This window comes from Lupinus angustifolius, chromosome LG01 (genome assembly GCF_001865875.1).
Source record: "Lupinus angustifolius cultivar Tanjil chromosome LG01, LupAngTanjil_v1.0, whole genome shotgun sequence".
Taxonomy (NCBI): Eukaryota; Viridiplantae; Streptophyta; class Magnoliopsida; order Fabales; family Fabaceae; genus Lupinus; species Lupinus angustifolius.
The window spans coordinates 4,014,958-4,021,304 of record NC_032009.1 but is presented as its reverse complement, the minus strand read 5'-3'; positions in this window follow the sequence as shown (position 1 = coordinate 4,021,304).

The window sequence follows — 6,347 nt, the reverse complement described above, 5'->3', positions numbered from 1 at the left end:
TTTGATGAAGGGACTGAATTAGAATTATTGCAACTAAAGTAGTAACCACTACGGGGTTACTTTTATGGGTTATGGTCCCCATTTGTAGAGCAACAGGTTTTCAGGTGTTAAGGTTAAGGAGAATAAGGTAGGATGAGAATAGTGTTATCCAGGATAGGATAACACTATCCACCCATCCATAAGGCTCATTAGGTATAAGGATGAGGTTTCTCCTCATAACCAGATAACCAAGAGCTAAGGCAACACATCACTTTTCAGAAACTAAGGTATTCTCTCATTCCCCTCTAGAGAGAACTAAAGGAAAACCGTAAGGCGCTCTATCATCTGGAAGATCATCGCACCCTCATACCTTCGAGATTCCGGAAATGGCTCAACAAGGTATGTTCTTCATCTTCACCATGAACTCATTTGGGGTTTCTTCGGTCTGGACCATGGATGTTCCATTCGGGTGTATGTATGGGCATACACATTAGGTTGTGGGAACAAAGCCATGGTCATAAGGACTTCCGCATTCACTCTATGGATTTCGGATGGAGAAGGAATTTCTCCAACATTACTCTCCCTTAGGGATGGCAAAAAATCCGACCCGTGGGTACCCATGGAAATACTCACAACGGGTACCCGCAATAATAGCTTATGAGCAGGATCGGGTTTTGTGATACCCGCCCTGCGGATACCCGCAAATTTATATATTTAGTTTTTAGTTAAATTTTATATATATTTATTATTATTTTAAGATTATATATCATATACTTTATTATTATTTTATAATAAATTACACATATTTGACTATGATAATAAACTTATCATATAAATATCATATTATTCATGCAACAATTATTTTTACATATTGACTATTACAAATTATATAAATATATAATTAAAATTAAAAACTCGTTGGGTACCCATAAATACCCGCTACCCGAACGGATATCCACAAATATTGCGAGTTTGGGCACGGAAAAGCACTATCCTTACCCATTCCCATCCCTACTCTCTCTCTTACTACTTTTTTCAATAAAGGTTGGGAATTGAGATGTTCTATTACAGATTGTTATCATTAATTTGTTCAATGCATAAAAGTTTCGGAACTAAGAAGTATATTAGGGGGGAAAAACACTATAAATGTTATCATTAATTTGTTAATTGTTTTATTTTTTTAACAATGTACATATAAATAAGTTTTTTTATTAAGTGTTCTCTAATAAATAAAGTCAAAACTAAACTTTGTATTTTAAATCTTTGGTAAGATGAATACAGTAATGTTATGTTTTGGAATCAGGGCTTTGGAAGATTGTAGGAACGAGGTTTTGCGGTCTCTGCCTGCAAACTCACTACCATCTTCTACTTTCGAATTCTTGAATTGGGGAAATTGCTTATTTGAAATACTATTCCATCGTGCATATAAAGGGAAAAAATCTTTGGATGATTAACTATTGCTTCTTCTATAATATAATATTGAAATCCTAAGGACATGTTTACAAAATGAGTTTCCCATATGAATCAATGAAAAAATAAAACTTTAGAATTATGAAATATACTTATAATATACTCTCAAATCTATGTTTTCTCATTTTCCGTCTCTAAAATCCAACTTACAAAATAACTCCAAGAATATAATTATACTTACATTTAGATATATCTAAATCCTAACACATGGTTTTTTCAATCTATACATTGTTGTTGTAATCACATGATAACAATAACTACTTAAAAAGCCCATAATTTTATTAATTTAAGTTACTTTGATAGGATAGGGAGAAGAATTATATATATGAGGACCATATCATGGACAAAATCTATCAATTATTAAATTAAAGAATTTGAAAACTAATAATCCCACTATATCAACGTTGGCCTTTATATCTCAAATGGCTTAATCAACATCATTTTTAAGTAATTACCTAAAGAAGATTCACGATATTGTGACACTTTCAATAGTATCTTACAATATAATCTTTTCATGATATTGGTACTATTAAGAATATTCACTTACCCTATAGGTAAGAACTAATAATTTATTCCGATGTATGTAACTGTCCGTCTAAATAAGTATTACCCACAGGAGTCAAATCTTTAATATTTTGATCTTTTTACGAATTTGATAGAATCTTACACCACTAGACCAACTCTTAGAAAATAATCTATTAATTTGTATAGGTTCTACCAACAATCATTCCTTTCATAGATAAATTTTCATGGCAAAAACGAATTATTAAACAAAAAGAAAAACACTTTTTATTGATTACTTAAAACAACTATTTAATAAAGATCCCTCTCAAGTCACGTTCCTAAGTTTCAAGTTCATTTTTTTAAAGATCATTCCTTTTCTCATAGATATGTGCTATAGGAGTGTTCTTTTATTTTAATCACGATTACTATAAGCTCCCTAAGCTCCATAAAAGTTCAAATTAATTACTAGCATACTTTTAAAATTTGCCACGGAAGTTTCTAAACTATAATTGCATGCACTTCCAAATATGTTGGAACTAAATTATTTAACGCTTTCTGTTTCCATTTTATTTTTCCCTAGGTGTGTATCCGCTTTAATTAATAATTCACATATATAAATAAGGCTACAAAACTAAATATAACATTTCGTTTCTAAATGAATAACGTTTTCATCACCACTCCCTTTTACTAAGCTTCAGTACAAGAAACCTAGTACGGAGTCTTTTTCTTCTTTATGTTTCTGTCCTATAAATTATGAGTTTCACAATAGGATATCATACCTTTGCATTTTATAAATTTCACCGTACCCCTGTACAGTAATATTTACACAAAGAAGATCCAATTTTCCTCTTTTGCAATATTAATTTATATATTTCTATTTGACACTTAAATAGAAGGCATGACACCATGCTTGACCTTAAATTTCCGAAGACCAGCTTGATTAAGATATTAAATGAGGGGGAGGTTTTAATTTGCATTTATCATTAGTAATGTTGACCCAGCATTAAATTTGATCTTGGAATTAATAAATGTAGAAAAACTCAGACACATTCAAGTTCAAAGCATTTATTGTAAAATATTCAAAAAAAATAATTTTATTAGTTCCAATAAAATCAAGAATATTGATTAAAAAAAATAAAGAAATGCAAATATTGTAATGAAAATCACGGCTTCTAAATTTCTATTAAGTTTTTTTATATAATTATGTTTTATGATTTTGGCATATATATTTAAAATGTAATTAATATGTAATTAATATGTTTGTATTAAATTTATGTTATATTTTTTCTAGTTCATTGTTTATCTCCCGTAATAATTATATGATTCATTTAAACAAGTTATCTCCCTTATTAACTACGTAACAATAGAGTGGTAAAAATAGTAATAAATGTTTTGGTCTAATCGATTAAAAATAGGAAACTTTTGTTTCTAAAAAGACGTACACTTATTTCATAACAAAAAGAGACACTTATTTCATAATGGAGGGAGTGATATTATTTTCATTTACATAAACAATGATATTAAGCCACTCCTCTTCAACATTAATATGAGGGAAACAATTTAAGATTGCATTAAGGAACAAATTCGTTGAAATTATAAATAATACCCAATCTTTTATCAAGTTTCTTTAGAAAAGAGATTAAATCAAGGTATTGATTTAGTGATATAAGATTTTGTTAGATTCTTAGGATCATCAAAAGGTTATGGGTTGGATTCCTGTGAGTGGCTTGTTGGGAGAAATAATCATATACTCCAAAAGAAATTAATTCCTTACTCATAGGGTGAAAATATATCATTAGTAATATATAAAAAAAAGTTGAACAAGTTAAACCAAGTGCATTGGTGACAAGAAAGGTTCCAATTCTATCTTAATCCATCACGTGGAGGGTGCAGTTTGGTCGGCTGTTTAGCACTTAAATTAATCAAGAGCTTAAGGGGATTTTAATTAATTAACATAAGTTTGAAAGCTTTGGATTGGCTTTCCATGGAGGACAAGAGATTAGTGTGCAACAATTTAAACCCACTTTGAGTGAAAAGCGGCTTGTGAAAGAGTGAGAACATGCACCGTAGTGTTAGGTTCGATGTAATATGTGCCCTTCACATGGAATTTATAGTTATTTGCTTGTGGTCCATGCTCTTTCGATTAACTTCACTAATAATTGTTTAATGAATATAATATTTATGTATTATTAGTTTAAAATTGTTTAATTGACAAATGTTATTATGTTAATATTTGTTGTAGGTGATACTTAAACTCTTAATCTTCTGTATTTTATCCCTAACTATCAAATCACTTTGTAAGTTTTTTTTATTTTTTTAAATTTGTTATGGGTGAGATACGAATTCACAACATTTTGCTTTCATTCATTAAACTTTTTCACTTTAATCATTAGATTACCCTATAGTTAAAAGTTTTATATAGAGTAAGTATATCATTCATCATTCATTTACATTACTTATATTTAAGATTTAATAATAATTAAACATAAAGATAAATAATACAATGATAATATAAATAAACTCTTACACTATCAACATATATATCTTTCCACTTGTTTAATTAGACTAGATAGTGCATGGATTCCATTTGCTTAGTTTAAAAAAAAGTTGATTAAGATAAGCATGATATATATTATATTGTTGTTACATTTGTACCATTACCCGAGGTTTTTTCTAATGCACACTTTAATTCAATGCTTCTTCTCTCTAAAGGGAAGACTTTATCTTTATCGAGGATTTAATATCATTCGCAAAATTCAAAGCACATGAACACAAGGTTTGTATTTTAGTTAAATCCGTGAATCAAACGTTGTTTGAACTTGGTTTGTGATAACCATTTTTTAATAAGGTTTGGGTGCTAAGGCCACCCAATTTCATTCATAAAAAGTAATTATAAAGAATATGAGAACCCTTAGTCTTTTAGAACCCTTAGTCATGATATTTCAATGAACTTTAGCATAGTGTAAATATAAGCAATTTGTATAAAGACTCAAAAAGAGTTTATGCTTGAACTAAAAGAAGCATAATTTTGTAAATGGGTCAGCAATAGAGAAAGTTATACTTACATTTCAGCTTTATATATGATACTTGTACTTTAAATATAAATGCCTTTCTATTCATCTATGCATATGACATGCATTAAAATGTTGTAATGCAGTTGGAAACTTTTTTTATCTATAACTTTAAGCTGCTTCTCCGAACTAATTACAAAAAAGCTAGGGATTGCTTCAACAAGATAAAAAAGGTTATGAACTCTTTATTATTAAAAATAAATAATGAAATGCTTATTATGTCATGATACCTATAAATGCAAGATGGAAATATATTTACATTTATTATTAGCATACACATATGAACTTAGTCGTCCACACATATGAAAGGTTGTCCAGCTCTTCTGAACTAATTGTCATTTTTATATGTCATCTATTACAACTCAGGAATATAATAGAGTTATTTGTAATCAATACATAGAACAAAGGTTTTAGGTAATTTAATTAGTGAACCATTTTTTATAATTAAATTTTACTAAAAAGTAAAGGTAAGGAAAGTACCCGAGATACAAATTAGTACAATTGAGAGTGCTAGCTAAATAACAGCAGCACAATTACATACTCGATTAACCCATTATTACTACAAAATTTTCCAAAACAAATCTGATTCGAGTATCTCACAAAAACTAAATTCATCTACAATAACATTGCAAATAAAGAATTAGATTAGTATTCCATTTAGATCAAGACATGGTTATATGTTTAAATTTTCCTTTAATATAGAGCCATGACTTGAGTTTTATCTCATCCACAATTTCCTCCATGTTTATGTTCTTGTAATTGAAAATTGATGTGTTCCTGCTAGTCCAAATTGTCTAAATTCCAGTCATCCATATCACCATCAAAATATTGCACCAACTTTTGCATTCTACTAATAGGAGTGTTGTAACAGATGCTCATTTTCTTGATGATGGTAATACCAAATTGACACCCAACCATTAGTAAAGTTGTTACCACACCAAATAAGAGAAACGACATGAGGAAAAAAACTCTGATTCGTCTTGACATCAAATGCATCTTAAATCTTATCCTTTCACATCCACCCGTTTTGTGCTAAATTTAATTTATAGGGAAGTCTATCCAGTATACCAAGTCTTCAATGGTGCCAAAGATTTCTAAATCAAGTGAAGCCATTTTCTATCTTCTACTCCATTGTCACGTGTTGCCAAATAACATTATAAGTTGATTTGATTGTATATTTGTTTGACACATCATGAACCCAACTCCACTAGCACTACGCCAGATATCGTAATAAACAACAGTCATTCAACAACGGAATTTTGAATGACGCTGTTAAAAATGAGGCGGAAGAACATCAACAACGCATAATAAAACATGCACTGT